Below are 16,780 nucleotides of genomic sequence, written 5' to 3'. Positions count from 1 at the left end.
TTGGAAGAAGCTTTACCGGAAGACATCTTCCAAAAAATCTTCTGAAAGAGAGCGTCCACACAGCAAAGGCACATTGAAAAAATTATCTGCTTTTTCAACAGATAGCATCTATTCAATGTAGATGCTATCTCGCATTTAAGCTGTGATTACTATAGATGGAGTGGCCACCAGGCCACCTGTGCTTTTTCCTCTTTCCTCTTTTTTCAAAAGAACTCCCTCTTCCCCATCCACACACACCTTTTTCTGAAAGAGCTGTTATGCAAAAAGGCTTCTTCCTCATAGAAAGACATTTACCAATGTCAGAAAAACCCCTCTGTTCTTTTGATTTTTTTTTGAAAGAGTGCAATTGCAGTGTGGACGTAAGTGAAGTTTTTTTGGAAAAAAACTCTGCAGCGTAGACATACCTGAAGTGTAAAACCTTTGAACTTGATTCAAAACTCGGTGGGAACAAGAATGGAGGGCAAAGGAAAGTCTACACTGACGTTCTACTGTATAAAATCAGGGCTTCTTGCGCAAGAACTATGATGCTCCCGCTCAAGAATAAGCCCTCTTGTGCAACTGTTTTTGCGCAAGAGGCCAGTGTAGACAGGTAACATGAATTTCTTGCGCAAGAAAGCCTGATGGTTAAAATGGCCATCAGAGCTTTCTTGCGCAAGACAGCATCTACACTGGCATGGATGCTCTTGTGCAAAAGCACATGCCAGTGTAGACACTCTCTTCTGGAAGAGTTTTTGCGTAAGAACTCTTCCGCAAAAGAGTTCTTGTGCTAGAAGCTGCCAGTGTAGATGTAGCCTGTGGTGAGGAGCAGACCTGCAGTGACCTGAGAGCCAGAGATCAGAGAAGCAACACAAGGAGCTGGAGGCTGGCAGAGCAGCACAGTCTGCAGCTGGCTGTGGTGAGCAGCTGGAACCAGCAAAGTGGGGGGAGAGGCTCTGGGCAGGGAAACACCACCGGCCAAGAGGCCCTGCAGGCCAGACTTGGAGAGGGATTGTAACTCCAACTGGGAAAGGGATCCTGCCACCTAGATCCTGAAGTCATGTGGTCACTGCCAGAGCAAGCGTGTCGAGCCTGCAGCCCCCTGCAGCACAGCCAGGACCTGGGAAAGAGCCCTGGGACCTATAAGGAACAGACTGTGAACTGTCCTTACACTCTGCAGACTGCTGTTTGTGATGTCCCCGTGCTACAGAGCAGGACTGTGTGTTCTCATTTAACCTTTCTCGTTTTTCCTCATTCTTTTCTCTTTAAACAGTTGCTGTTTAATAAATTGTATTTGCTTTGAACTGTATGAAATGATCAAGAAATGGCCCAAGAAAGCATGCAGTGTGCAAAGAGCACCCCAGAGTGGGGACACCCTAGCCCTTGCCCCAAGTGCCTACAGGGTCGGGGATTAAGTTTCAGAAAACCTGGGCCCAGCCTTGTTGGGGTTTCAAGGACTCTGCTACTCAGGAGAGTGGAAGGGGAGCCCTCAGAATCAGGGAGGCTTTTGGGTAAAAGAAGTGGGAGCAGGGACTCAGATCCTTTCGCTAATTCATTTCACCGGGGTGGTATAGAAGCCAGGAAAGTTCCCCACAATAGTGGGACCATTCCCCCGTTTACACATGCATGGATGGAAAATATGAGAGGAAACATTGCTCCCTATCCAATAGGAAGCATTTACAGTAGGAAGTTCCTATTTGTGGGGTGGCACCTTACAAAGAATGTGTCTCTAAGGTCACCTCAGAAGCCCCTCTTGCTTTTCTTGTATTTTCCTTGACTCTTGATCTACTATTACCCTCTGCAGAAATGACAGGTGAAGAAGAGAAAAGAAAAAACAAATCTCCTTACATCTCGCCTGCCTCCTCCCTTCTACTGTGCTCTCTATCCAGCCCACCCTGCTAGTAGTTGTAACCAGTCAGACATGACCCCCCCCTCCCTCCACTGGTGTCTAGCTAACTGGATGTACTCCTCTGCTTTTCCCTTCTTCCCTGACATTAGCTTCCTTAGTTATCATTTGTGAAGCTTTTTATCATGCCTTTGGTATGTTTTCTTTAGTACAATGCAATTTCTTGTACTCAAGGCCATGAGGCCCAATTTTGCCTAGAAACCATGTTGATTATTAATATGTTAAACACCTGTAGAATGTGTGTGAGGGGTGAATGAGAAATACCCAACCAAAAAGGCAGTTTAGGATCTGAGACCTTTTAAGACAAACAAAGACCCTGCAAGCAGATACATTTTGTCTGCGAGAGAGAGAGAGATTTTCTGGCTGCTTCTCAGTTAATTTAACACCAAAGCAGAAACCTGGGACCAGCCCAGAGAAAGTAAATCCTCCTACAAATCCGAAGGGATCTCCCAAGGATCATCATGGTTGAGTCTCTGGGAAGCTGACGCCTGGCCAGTACTCTAGCCACAAGCAAAATTAAAAGTGATCTACACCGCACTTGCAGCCTGCTTCCAAACGGGCAGCATGAATGCAGCGGGGAGAGGGAAGGTGTGTGTCTGTCTGTCTTTTACTCTTAAGAATCTGTACCAATAAACAACCACAAAAGCAATACTGCTCCAGCCCACCCTGTGTCTGGGTTTGTTCCTCAGCAGGTCTGAAGAAATGTAACAATTGTTTCCCATTTCTCCTACCACTGTGACAATCTTTTCCATTTTTCTATGAAATGATACATTTGCTGAAGGTTTCTCACTCTTCAGAAGCCTTTGCATTGACTTCAATGGGTGCTGGAACAGATCCTATTTTGGATGTAAGCCAGGAACATGGGTGTTAATCACAAACTGTCAGGACTCAGTAGTTTGAGACTTCTAGAGCAAGAGGTTTTCACCTGCTGAGAGGAAACTGGTTTGGTACATTAGGAGTTCAAGAAGTCAAAGTACATAGCAAGGAGAAAGGATGCAGCTTTATTACACAAATGTATCTGAGGTTCAAATGCATCCTGAAAGAGAGCTCCACAGGAAACACAGAGATCTTTCCCACAGACTATTAAAAACAAAGCAGGTAAGTTAAAATACAATATGCTTATCACATAGGTTACATCTAAACTACACCCCTCTGTCGGCAGAGGGATGCAAATGAAGCACTTCGAAAGTGCAAATGAAGCACTTCGAAAGTGCAAATGAAGCGGAGATTTAAATATCCTGCTCTTCATTTGCATAATTGCATCATGGCACTGTTTCAAACAAGTGCCATTTCGAAACTGAAACCACAGTTTAGATGCGGGTTTTTTTTTACAACAGTGTGCTTTTTCGAAAGATCCTGCACTCCTCCATTTTTTGAGGAGTACAGGATATTTAAATCCCTGCTTCATTTGCACTTTCAAAGTGCTTCATTTGCGTCCCTCTGCCGACAAAGGGGTGTAGTTTAGTGACTACTCAGTCAAATACTTCAGGAACTGATTGCCCTTTGAAATTCAATTACACTTTTCTAGCAAACTAGTTCGTTCCAAAACTGTGGAGTGTTGTTCCTGTTTGTACATCCTCCGGTGACAGAAATCACACACAATCCTTTTACTGTCATCAACAAACACAATTCCATTTTAGGTTGTCATCAGCTGGCAGAAGTTCACGGAAACCTTTCTCTCCTTGAGTAGAGCTAAGCAAACAGCACAGTGATTCTGTGGACCATCATGACATGATTTCACATGTAATATTTTTCTAGCCAAATTGCAGAAGATCAACAGCCTGAGAGTAGGGAATTGGAAAATGCTACTGCATCAGAGAGAAGCCTGAAGAGTGAGACTGGGTAAGCAAGGAGAACAGGCCTGGGACAAGGAGCTGGCGTGGGGAAGACACAAGATTAGGAAAATGACAGTTGGAGGGGATGGGCCAGAAAGGGTTAGACGAATGGACAACTAAAACATTCCCCCCTACAGAACCTGAAGTGAAACACAGGATGCCTGAGTCTTGCCCCTCATCTTCTTTCTGGAAGTACATGTGAAACCCACTGGCAAATTGTATATCTCCTCCTCTTCTAGGCCCACACAGAAGATTAGAACCAATACTGCCATCAGTTATTCCACTAGCTCAAGCAGCAGAGGCCCGTACAAGTGGATATAAAGGTTCCCACCCAGCTGGTGACTCATGTGGGTGTTGTTTATTTAAAACAGCATATTAAAGGAATAACACAAAGGCTGCAAAAACAAGCACTCAAAAGTATGAACTGCCAGCATGGAGATTGCCTGTGCTTATTGCTTAATGCTTATTATGTGGGGCAAAAAAGATATACGAGCATTAGAAAAGGTTCAGAGAAGGGCAACTAAAATGATTAGGGGTTTGGAATGGGTCCCATATGAGGAGAGTTTAAAGAGACTGGGACTTTTCAGCTTGGAAAAGAGGAGACTAAAGGGGGATATGATAGAGGGATATAAAATCATGAGTGGTGTGGAGAAAGTGAATAAGGAAAAGTTATTTACTTGTTCCCATAATATAAGAACTAGGGGCCACCAAATGAAACTAATGGGCAGCAGGTTTAAAGCAAATAAAAGGAAGTTCTTCTTCACATAGTGCATAGTCAACCTATGGAACTCCTTGCCTGAGGAGGTTATGAAGGCTAGGACTATAACAGGGTTTAAAAGAGAACTAGATAAATTCATGGAGGTTAAGTGCATAAATGGCTATTAGCCAGTATGGGTAAGGAATGGTGTCCCTAGCCTCTGTCAGAGGGTGGAGATGGATGGCAGGAGAGAGACTGCTTGATCATTACCTGTTCATTTCACTCCCTCTGGAACACCTGGTATTGGCCACTGTTGGCAGACAGGGTACTGGGATGGATGGACCTTTGGTCTGAACCAGTATGGCCATTCTTATGTTCTTAATCAAATATGTTATTTGCAGATGGCAGGGTGAGATGGAAACTATGTCTGGATCTTATGGTAACTTTGAGTATCTTGTATAGGAAAAGGTGAAATCCTGGCCCCATTGGAGCCAAACAAAATTTTACCATTTACTGCAATGAGACCAAAATGTCACCCTAAGTATATTTGTGTAACAGAAACTTTTTTGGCTACATACAGTTGGGGGTAATCATTACCAAACTGATCTCTGGTTGTTAATATCATCTGTGAGTATAACAACTACTGTGACTAATACTGGGTTCTGAACACCTTGAGAGTTATTCTAAGATTTTTTTTTCCTTTCCAAGATAATACACTGATCCGGTCTTCAAAGCAGAACACGGAGACGGATCTGATGCAGATCTGCAATCCAAGTTTTAAATTAAAGGAGGGCCAGACAAGATACTCTTAAAAAAAAAACTGTCCAGGAGGCATATGCAGCCATATTTCTTCTGGAATGTAACAATTAACTGAACGTTAAGTGTTGAGTTAAACTTTTGGGCTAAACTATATCAAATCATCAACTAAATCGCAAAGGTCTAGATCCTCAGAGCTAGGGATAAGGCTCCTAAAAGACCTTTGAGAAGCTTGTCCAAAAAATCTAAAATAGTAGCATCCATAAACTTTAAGGCAGTTGAGAGCAGAATAGTGCCACAGCCATCTTCAGTTTAAAAATGATGGTTTGAATCTAAGAATGAATGTTTCCCTCATGCCGGAAATTAGCAAAATTGCTCTGTACAGATATTGACATTTAAGCAAAGATTAGTGGGTTTTTTTTGTTTTTTTGTTAATAATTAAACTGATTGAAGTATAGCTGTTGTATGCACAGTGAAGTAAACATTTCTGAGTTGCATTAAAAAGCCACATCTAACAGAAAATAATTTTGATGATTTTAAATAAAAATTCCTTCAGTAAAAATGTAAACTCCTCCCATGCCAGGACTGTCATGCTGTCTTAAGTAATCAAATTCAGACTTGATGTAAACAGATGCAATTCCATTAATCAGTACCTGAGCACATACTGAGTTTGTATTTATTTTACCCAACTTTATAAACTCTTTCCCGCTGGAACTTGGTGTTCTCACTGTTAATTACTATTAATCCCTGACAACAAAAATGCAAGATCTTGAAGGTACAGTGCAAGATAACTTCATATTAAAAACATTTACCCTATGTTACTTTGAGTTACCTGTTCTGTAGGTTTTTGTTGTTGTGTATATATCATTTATGGTCTTGATTCACATATTTTAAAGGCTAGCATCTGTCGCATATTTGTGTTTCTTGACTGAGTTGAGCACTTATATTTTGGACACATTGTGACAATATATACACACACAGCATAAATATTATCTTAATTTGGGGCTTAATTTGGAAAGAGAGAGGTGCCAGGCTTAAAATGGCATTCTCACATAGCACAAGCTTGTATGCACCAGACATGCATGGTCACACCACCTGCAGGACTCAGTTTTGTTCTAAACAATGGTGTCCACCACACAAGGTGACTTCGCATGCATGAGGCACGGGAGATCACACCTTGCATTACAGACAGAAGACATGCCAAGGATGAGCCCCGAGTTAATAAATTAAGGCCTGTGTTAATTGTATATTTTATTTGTATCCAAAATATTATTTATCTACTTGATCTGCAAGATTCTGCGCGTCATACTCACAAAGAGGTCCCATCTGCTCAAATAGTTTCCGCACCCTCACCCACGAAAGAGAGTCATTGAGCCAGTGATTACAATTCACTAAGACTGACTAGGTCCAACTGCCCAAACTAGCAGGCAGCCAAGACTAGGGAATACCGTAGGCTAGACATCACGTGAATGCTCCTGCCTGCCAGGCAAAAAACCCCCGCAAAAAACAGGAGAGTTTACACATGGACCCTGGAAAAAAAGGCAGCTACTAAACAATATGGTAATTAATTCCTTTGAGAATCCCAGAGCCGCTCTTCTACTTAAAAATGGGACAGACTTTCCTTCAGAGGCCAGTAGGCGGGGGGGAAATGTTGACAGCTGTGAGCGGGGTGGGTCACAGAATGATCTTTGCTTTCCAAGAAACTGAGAGTTGCTTCATCTTTGCTCCTGTAAGTTAAGAGGAAATCCTGTCTCTAACTTGTAGAGAGATGTAAGACTAGAGGAGACTAGATATGATTGGAGGCTTTTGATGTTTTAAAATCATTGCTCCCTAATGCTCTGTCCCCACTACCAAATATTTAGAATATTTTGTTTTTAAGGAAAGGGTTGAGTGTCAGGAAATCTATATGGCTCATGGAGGCACCTAGCTAGAGGGTCCTACAAGATATACTTTGGGGGAAATTCTGTGCCAGAAAATTAAAAATTCTATGCCAAAAATTAAAAATTCTGCGCATAACATTTTAAAATCCTGCAAAATTCAGCATACTTTATTTCTTAAAATAATACAATATAATCATACTGGCTTCAATTATTTTGGTAATTCATTTAATCTACAGTTCAGTGGATGGAAAAGGGGATTGGAGAACACTGGAGAAAATCCCCAATCTCCCTCTGTCTAACAGTAGTGTAGCTAGTATTTACCCTTGGCTTTTAGTTATTAGTCAACAAATATATGCAGCCATCTGCTCAGTGTTGCATCAGAAGCAACTATAGAACAAGTTAGAGCTGGTGACTTAAATTCACAATTTATAATGACTACTGATCATCTCCAGAAAAGTTAGTAGCAAACAGTTAATGGAGCACATTTTGATTAGAAATTTCCCCAGTCAAAAAATTTACACTAGCTCTAATCACTAAAGAACCTTGCACATTTATAAAGCCAGACTGTCCTTTATAATAAGGCTCCCTTACACCACTCTGGCTATGTCAAGGTGCCTTAAAACTTTTACGCCTGTGTTTTACTCTTCAGAAAATTCACTAACAACAACAGGAACAATTCACTAAGCCAGCAGACTGCGACAAGCTGTACTGTCTGAGGGGACAGAGCCTGCCCCACACCTACCTCCTCAACAACACCCCAAAGCCCTGCATGCAGCTGTATAAACTGAAGGCTAAGAGCTAGTGAAGGAAGCTTTAGGTCTTGGATCTCAGACCTGAATAGGGAGCAGCTAGTTCTTGTTCTCTCTCTGACCTTGAGACTTGCATCCACATGTACCTCTGACCGTGGCACACCCCCACCCCCACCATAGTATCCCCATATTCCACCCCATCATCCCTGTGCGCCCTCTACCTCCACCCATGTACCACAGGCACCTAGTGCCTTCTGCCTCCCCAAGTGGGTACGGGGTGTGACACTAGGTGCATAGGGCTCTATGGATTCAGGGAGTTCATTGAGTGTGTGGGTAGGGGAGACTGAAATCCAGGGAGGTATGTGGTAGACTGCAAAGGTTGGTAAGTGCATCCACCCTGTAAAGGGAACAGGTGAGTGACCCAGGGAAACAAGTTGGTACAGTTGTCCTATGTTATCAGAGGTGCCAGAAGAACTGCAGAGAAGCTCCCTCTGTCCCATCAGGTCGCAATGCTACTCATTCAAATTTTCCTGGCTAACCCTCCATCATTACTGTTCCACAATTATGCCACCTAGCTCTGGACCAGGACCATGGAGGTCTAGATTTCCCCCTCATTGTGTCCAAAGTCTCAAAAGTTTCCAGTATCCACATCCCAGGACTCTGGGTCATACATGGTCATGCCTAATGGTTAGAGTAGGACTCAGTATTTAGACTCAAGCTACTAGACCTAATAACTAAAGTCAAAGCTGCCAGAGCCAGGATGGGAACCAAAGTCAGGGTCCAAACGCTAAAGCGAGAGAGAGCTGAAGCCAGGAATCAAAGCCAAGAATCAGAACCAGAACACCTGATCCTGGAATCAGGAAAGGCAGGAGCAAGGCTAGGACTGGACTGGAACAAAGCCACATGTTGGGCAGGGTCTAGGCTGGAGCAAGGTTAGGGCCTGGGCAGGATCTAGAGAGAAGCTAGACTTGGAATCAGGCAAGGACAGGAAAGTAAAGAAGCCACAGACATGTGTTGAGTAGCCACTGATCCTCTGCAGCTTCTGGGCTTAAGAGCTGCCTAGCCTTAACCAATCAGGTGGTTCTGCTGTGGCCCAGTTGCACTCATTGGCTGCCAGATGACTAGGCAGACACAGCTGCAGGCCCTCATACCTGACACCGTGTACCGTGTATGTCCATTAAATACATGTCCTTCTCAATTGCCTTTCACATCCAACCATGGTTTTGTCCTTCCCACTCATCCCACTGCTATTAAGTAATCTCACAGGGTCTGAGGCCAAAGAGAAAGAGCATATAATACTTCCTGCAGCAACCCACTTCCCTCTAGTCCAATTTCTACATCCTTGAAAGTGCTTTTATAAAAACACACTCCAGGTGAAAGCTTAAGAGGCACAGATGCGTAATTGCTGAAACTGAATGACTGGCCACTTGCCCAGAATGAACTCCAACCACCCTTATTCTTCTTAAACTATACTTTCTCTGCGCAAACAAGATGTAACATGCACACTTCCTTACATCATTGCTGCATTCCTGTCTTTGCTCTTTTTTTCAGAGTAAAGGAGATTAAAATTCCTCTAAAACTAATTCAGCAGCCTATTTGGTTTTGTTTTTAATTTTTGCCCCTTGGATCCAAGTGCCTACTCAAAGTCTGGGACCCAGAGACTATTCTATGTGGAAGTAGAAAGTGGTGAAAATCAGGTATTTCTTTGAGGCTGTTTTGTTTATTCACAAAGAGGGTACAAACTCCTGTGTTTCTGAATGCAAAAGGAACCAAGACCAAATGGAGCTGCGGTGTTTACAGTACAGCTCCAAACTTCTTTAGCCAACACCAAACTCCAAAGCGCACTCTCTAACTTTTTCTAGGATTACCCTGTGCTTAACAGCCCCTGCTTGCTTTTTTCTTGCCTCTCTTACTCTGCCTCTCTCTCTCTTTTTGTTCCTGCAAAATGCAGGACAATGTAGCACTTTAAAGACTAACAAGATGGTTTATTAGATGATGAGCTTTCGTGGGCCAGACCCACTTCCTCAGACCAAATAGTGGAAGAAAGTAGTCACAACCATATATACCAAAGGATACAATTAAAAAAATGAACAAATATGAAAAGGACAAATCACATTGCAGAACAGAAGGGGGATGCGGGGGGGGGGGGGAGGGGGAGGAAGGAAGGTAAGTGTCTGTGAATTGATGATATTAAAGGTAGGGAGAGTGGGATGTTTGTGAGTTAATGGTATTACAGGTGATAATTGGGGAAACTGTCTTGGTAATGGGTGAGATAGTTCAAATTCTTGTTAAGTCCTTGTTGGCAAGTGTCGAATTTTAACATGAATGACAGTTCAGAGGATTCCCTTTCAAGTGCAGATGTAAAAGGTCTTTGTAGCAGAATGCAGGTGGCTAAGTCATTTAGAGAATGTCCTTTCTGGTTAAAGTGGCAAGAAACTGTTTTCTCTTTGTGATCTTGTCTGATATCTGTTTTGTGGGCATTAATCCTTTAGCGAAGTGTCTGAGATGTTTGTCCAATGTACATAGCAGACGGACACTTTCGGCACATGATAGCATAGATTATATTTCTGGATGCGCAGGAATATGTGTTCTTGATCTTATAACTCACTTGGTTAGGTCCAATAATGGTATCAGCAGAATGAATATGTGGACAAAGCTGGCAACGGGGTTTGTTGCAAGGGAAGGTACCAGGGTTGGTATTAGCGTGGTATGTCCTGTGGTGGTTGGTAAGAATCATCTTGAGCTTAGGTGGTTGTCTATAGGAGACTATGGGTCTGTCTCCCAGGGCCTCTTGGAGTATGGTATCCTGTTCCAATATAGGCTGTAGTTTATTGATAATGTGTTGGACAGGTTTAAGTTGGGGGTTGTAGGTGATGACAAGTGGTGTTCTATTGTTGGTTTTCTTGGGTCTGTCTTGAAGTAGATGGTTTCTAGGTATTCGTCTGGCTCTTTCAATTTGCTTTTTTATTTCTCTGGGTGGGTAGTTGAGATTTATAAATGCTTGGTAGAGATCCTGAAGCTTCTGGTCTCTGTCAGTGGGATTAGAGCAGATGCGGTTGTATCGAAGGGCTTGGCTATAGACGATGGATCGTGTGGTGTGTTCTGGATGGGAGCTGGATGCATGTAGGTAACTGTATGAGTCGGTGGGTTTTCTGTAGAGAGTGGTGTCTAATTTTCCATTGTTGATTTGTACGGTGGTGTCCAGGAAGTGGATCTCTCGTGTAGAATGGTCCAGGCTGAGGTTGATGGTGGGGTGTAGGTTGTTGAAATCTCTGTGGAATATCTCCAGTGTTTCTTGGCCATGCGTCCAGATCATAAAGATGTCATTGATGTACCGTAGGTAGAGGAGGGGTGAAAGGGGACGGGAGTTGAGGAAACGTTGTTCTAAGCCCTTCGATACAACCGCATCTGCTCTAATCCCACTGACAGAGACCAGAAGCTTCAGGATCTCTACCAAGCATTTATAAATCTCAACTACCCACCCAGAGAAATAAAAAAGCAAACTGAAAGAGCCAGATGAATACCTAGAAACCATCTACTTCAAGACAGACCCAAGAAAACCAACAATAGAACACCACTTGTCATCACCTACAACCCCCAACTTAAACCTGTCCAACACATTATCAATAAACTACAGCCTATATTGGAACAGGATACTATACTCAAAGAGGCTCTGGGAGACAGACCCATAGTCTCCTATAGACAACCACCTAACCTCAAGATGATTCTTACCAACAACCACAGGACATACCACACTAATACCAACCCTGGTACCTTCCCTTGCAACAAACCCCGTTGCCAGCTTTGTCCACATATTCATTCTGCTGATACCATTATTGGACCTAATCAAGTGAGTTACAAGATCAAGAACACATATTCCTGCGCATCCAGAAATAAAATCTATGCTATCATGTGCCGAAAGTGTCCGTCTGCTATGTACATTGGACAAACATCTCAGACACTTCGCCAAAGGATTAATGCCCACAAAACAGATATCAGACAAGATCACAAAGAGAAAACAGTTTCTTGCCACTTTAACCAGAAAGGACACTCTCTCAATGACTTAACCACCTGCATTCTGCTACAAAGACCTTTTACATCTGCACTTGAAAGGGAATCCTCTGAACTGTCATTCATGTTAAAATTCGACACTTGCCAACAAGGACTTAACAAGAATTTGAACTATCTCACCCATTACCAAGACAGTTTCCCCAATTATCACCTGTAATACCATTAACTCACAAACATCCCACTCTCCCTACCTTTAATATCATCAATTCACAGACACTTACCTTCCTTCCTCCCCCTCCCCCCCCCCCCCGCATCCCCCTTCTGTTCTGCAATGTGATTTGTCCTTTTCATATTTGTTCATTTTTTTAATTGTATCCTTTGGTATATATGGTTGTGACTACTTTCTTCCACTATTTGATCTGAGGAAGTGGGTCTGGCCCACGAAAGCTCATCATCTAATAAACCATCTTGTTAGTCTTTAAAGTGCTACATTGTCCTGCATTTTGCTTCAACTACCCCAGACTAACACGGCTACATTTCTATCACTCTTTTTGTTCCTGTCTGTAATCTCAGGATCTGTGTACTCTTTCACACTCCCCCACACACCTACTCGAAACTATACCTGGGCAGGTTGTCTTAAGTGGGGCATATGTTTACACTTACGAGTTGTGAATTCATCCATGTCAACCTCAACCGTGTTTTAACCCAAACCATAACAAGGTTTCACCATGGTCCAGTTCATAACAGTGTTTTCTGATCAAAAAGGAAAAACAATTTAAATGCCCACATAAAGAGAGTTAAGTTACAGATTTGGTGACACATGCAATTTTAGATTGGTATATCTCTGGACCTTGTCTCTTATTACATAGAAGAATGACTGAAACTTTAGGTCAGTGGTTTACAAAAAAGCAGTTTTGAATTCCCATAAATCAATATCCTATTTTTTTAGCTGAAGTAGAAAGTCAACTCTACAGAGCTACAGTAATTCTGCTGAGTATTTTTATAAATGCAGGGATGTCAAAAGTAAAACTCAGGGCCTGGAACCAGGCCCAACAACAGTTTCATCTGGTCCATGGACTTCACATGAATCTTTGGACCTGTCAGCATGACCACAGAGTCTGTACAATAGGAGTGAGATTTGTAGAGTGCAACACACTCTGTTGTAGTCTATTCAGTGGAGTTTGTGCTCAACTTCCTGGTACACTCTACAAATCACAGGCCTGGCATCCAGATCTGGGTGCAGCATTCCAGCAAACCCTCATCTACAAGCGCAGAACTACTTAGTCATTTTAAAAGATGCTGGAGTGGTATAAAGCTACTATGAGCACGGGAGGGGGGAAATGGCACTGAAAAACGCTTGCTTGCCAACTGGAGAATAGATACCCCAACCTGGCAAGTCAAAGGAAAAGAAGCTTCAGAAAGTTAAAGCATGAATGCATTACCAGCATAGTTTCTCTTCGGACATGTCTACACTAGAAAGTTAAGTAAGTAATTCACAGTAATTAATGTCCACACTACTCTCCTTCTGGTAGCGGTGCACACCTTTGCTGACTTTACTCATCTTACACACCTTATGCTGATTTTAAAGGGGCCATAGAATGGAGATGAAAGCCTAGGTGCTCAGACACAAGCAGCTCTCCCCTTTCTCCTCCCGACTCTCGGCTACTTGCTGCTGGTGGCCCAGCTGCCCACTCCTCCCTACTCTCACATCTCCACTGTGGCTGGGAGTCTGGCTATAAGCCCTGCAGGGAGCCTGGGGAAAGCCACTGGACTCTTCCACAGCAAGTAAGGAGCTGAGGGACTCTGGGCTGTGACCACCTGCCTTGCTGCTTCTCACTCCCAGCCGGGCTGCACCCTGGGTTCTGAGTGGAGAGTCCAGGTACTGCACAGAGGTTCTCAGCTCCATGTCAGGAGCCCAGCTGTGGTGGGGAGCCAAAAGCCTGGGTGGCAGCCACCCTCCCAGCAGCAGCAAGCAGGAAGCGGAGAGGCTGTGCAGCTGCCAAGCTTCTGACAGGGAGTGGAGACCCTCCATGCAGCATCAGGGCTCCCCTCATGGAGTGGGGAGCTGAGAGCCTGCAGGCAGAAGCCCACTACTCAGCTGGCAGTGGGGAGCCAGGGAGCAGCCCAGCTCAGAGTGAGGAGCCCAGAAGCAGACACTGGCATAAGCTCTACCTCTCTTGTGAAGGTGGTATTATGATGTCACTGTGGTAGGGGGAAGCCCCTGATGGCGGGAGTAAGGCTGTAGAGTGTGCACTGGCATAATTAGGTTGATGTAAAATGCCTTGTGTGGACCAAACTGTGCAGTGTTGACCAAGCCCCAATCAATTTCTATTTTTATCACTATTGCTGAATGTGGCTCACACCCAGAGGCAGGATTTCAGCACAGGCCTGGCGTATGCAAAGAGTTTGACCTGCCTGTGCAGCAAGATTCTTGGCACACCTCTTCTGATTATGTGTCAGCAACTGGACACCATCCTTTTTCTGTAACGATTTTGTGGTGGCGCACCTTGGACTCTGTTGTGCCACACCGCTGCTGTGCTTTTAGCATGTTACCACTCCTGTGCTGACTGGGAGGTAAATAACCTTTCTGGGGCCTTGCAGTGGGCAAGCTCTCTCTGCTCACTTCGCCTTCTTTTTTTTTCCCCCCCTGAAGTTCAAAGCCTACTAGTGTTTCATAACATGCCTGGTGTGGTACTGCAGATCGAAATCACAAATCTAGCTCTCTATACTCAGGAGAGTGGTTTCAGCAACTAAACAAACAAACCACACTGGTATTCACAAAGCAGTGTGAGAAAGGAAATACCAGTAGGAGAAAATCCTCCTCCAATCTGCCTAACTTAAGACACTCAGGCAACAAAGACAGGTAACTTGTCTGCTGTAATACACTGTAATTAGAGCTGGACAAGATCCAAACTCCAATACAGCCTATTGTCCTGAGGCAACTGGTGGCCGGGTTCATCAGATAGAAAGCTGTGGCTTTTGACAGGATTACAAAGCTTTGCAGTTTATCAGACACATCCAGCAATTGTGTTCAATAGTTATGTCTCTTGATCTGCCAAATCTCTTCGCTCAGGAAAGAGCTGAAAATAAGGGCACCAGAGATTTTAAGTGAGGAAAGAGAGATGGGAATAAGTTCCTCAGCAATGTTTGCAAGCCAGGTTTGATTCACAGCGGCATAGTATGGCCCCTTCACTGTAGCACATCAACCACTTAATCATTCTCAGTTTGTAAAGAAGAAAACAGCCTGCAGCCTGGAATGCCGAGCCTCATGTGCAAAGCCAGTGTTTAAAGAAAGGATATTTACTGTTGCCACCAATTTGTCCTGCAAAATCAGTTACATGGCAACTTTTACTCACTGCGAAACAGACCCTGCAATTTCTTCTCACCCACATCAACTTCCCAAGTCAAATAACTGACGCGTCGGCTGAGAGAGGAATGCGTCATGAGGGGACAATTTGTGAATGCCAAACCTTAGTTGAGCATCTGGTACGTCACTGGGCATGTGATGCTAGTGAAACATCACCTGCAGTCATGTGAGAGGAAAGTTATCATGGCATTACAGATAAACTAAAGCGAGGGAGGGGACAGACTTATTAGGCCCCTGGGCAAGGAGGGAGGCCAGTACCGCGCTCCCAGAAAGGGTGAGGCCTCGGGTGATGGGGGAGAGGCTGGGGCAACCAGCTTTCGGCACCATCCAAAGCGCGCTGTGTCATACTCCCAGCCCTCAGCACCACCAGTGTGTGCCATGTGAGGCTCCAGCAGAGATTTCAAGAGCCCACGGCTCCTGCCACCTCCACTGCCACAGCAGAGGAAGCAGTATCCAGGAGCCAATCGCCAGGCCCTGAGGCAGTTACCCCCTTTCCACTCTCCCCCTTCACCCTGGTCAATGGGCCTGCACTAAAGAGAAGGGGGGCAGATCCTCAACTGGTGTAAATTGTCATTGTTCGAATGAAGCCAGTGCAGCTGTGACAATGGATACCAACTCAAGCTCTGGCCCAACAGTTTAAATGGAAACATCCACAATACATAGGGACACTATCTTACACCATGGATAAATACATAATGTCAGCTCTTCCCACTCCCAATCACCCACTCCCAGCATTGCAGGCTTATAAGTAAGCATCTACAGAAGCCAAAGCCAACAAATAGAGTGACCTCTCTACTCTACATCTCCAGCTCTGCTGAACGTAACTGCCAGAGTGTGGTAGCCAAGGCAGAATAGGCCCAATCACGTTTTCAATGAATGAAACATTATATACAATGAAAACACCACGGCCTAGCAAAATAGTAGAAAGATACATGAACTGCAAACGACATTGCTTGAGTCTTGTATTTCTAATACAGTAAAACTCCAATTGTCCAGCATCCAGTGGTCCAGCACTCCCGATAGTCCAGCACCAACTGGAACCCGGAAGTGGTGGCCAACCGGACAATTGGAGCTGCTCTGCCCCCAGCTTCTCCAAGTCCGCCGCTGCTGACCAGCAGTTGACTTGGAGGAGCCGGGGGCAGAGCAGCTGGGGTCCCGCAGTGCCGCCCTCACCCATGCTGCGCAGTTCCCCACCAACCCCATCCCAGGCACCTCATAGCTCCCCTTCCGGTACTCCGGCATATCTGATAATCCGGCACTCCGTGGGTCCTAAAGGTGCCGGATTATCAGAAGTTTACTGTACATTGAACAGCTCGTTTTAGAAGTGGTGCTCAAGGAGGGACGCCCAGTGAGTTACGCTGCATGTGTATTAAAAGGGTGCTCTAACTTTTGAGCTATTTGTGTTCTTTGTGGTTGATCTTACAAAAGAGTTTGCTTATTAACGCACAGACTTGTGTATAGATTCTATGGGCATTTAAGGCTAAAAATATAGTGACACACAGAAAAGCTATTTTTTTTTTAAACCTAACCACCTGTCACGTATATTCACCAATATATTTGCCAACCGGTGCATTTTTTTTTTTGAAGAGTGCAGCACCCATCT

This window comes from Pelodiscus sinensis, chromosome 1, assembly GCF_049634645.1.
Source record: "Pelodiscus sinensis isolate JC-2024 chromosome 1, ASM4963464v1, whole genome shotgun sequence".
Lineage (NCBI taxonomy): Eukaryota > Metazoa > Chordata > Testudines > Trionychidae > Pelodiscus > Pelodiscus sinensis.
This window is presented reverse-complemented; position numbering follows the sequence as displayed.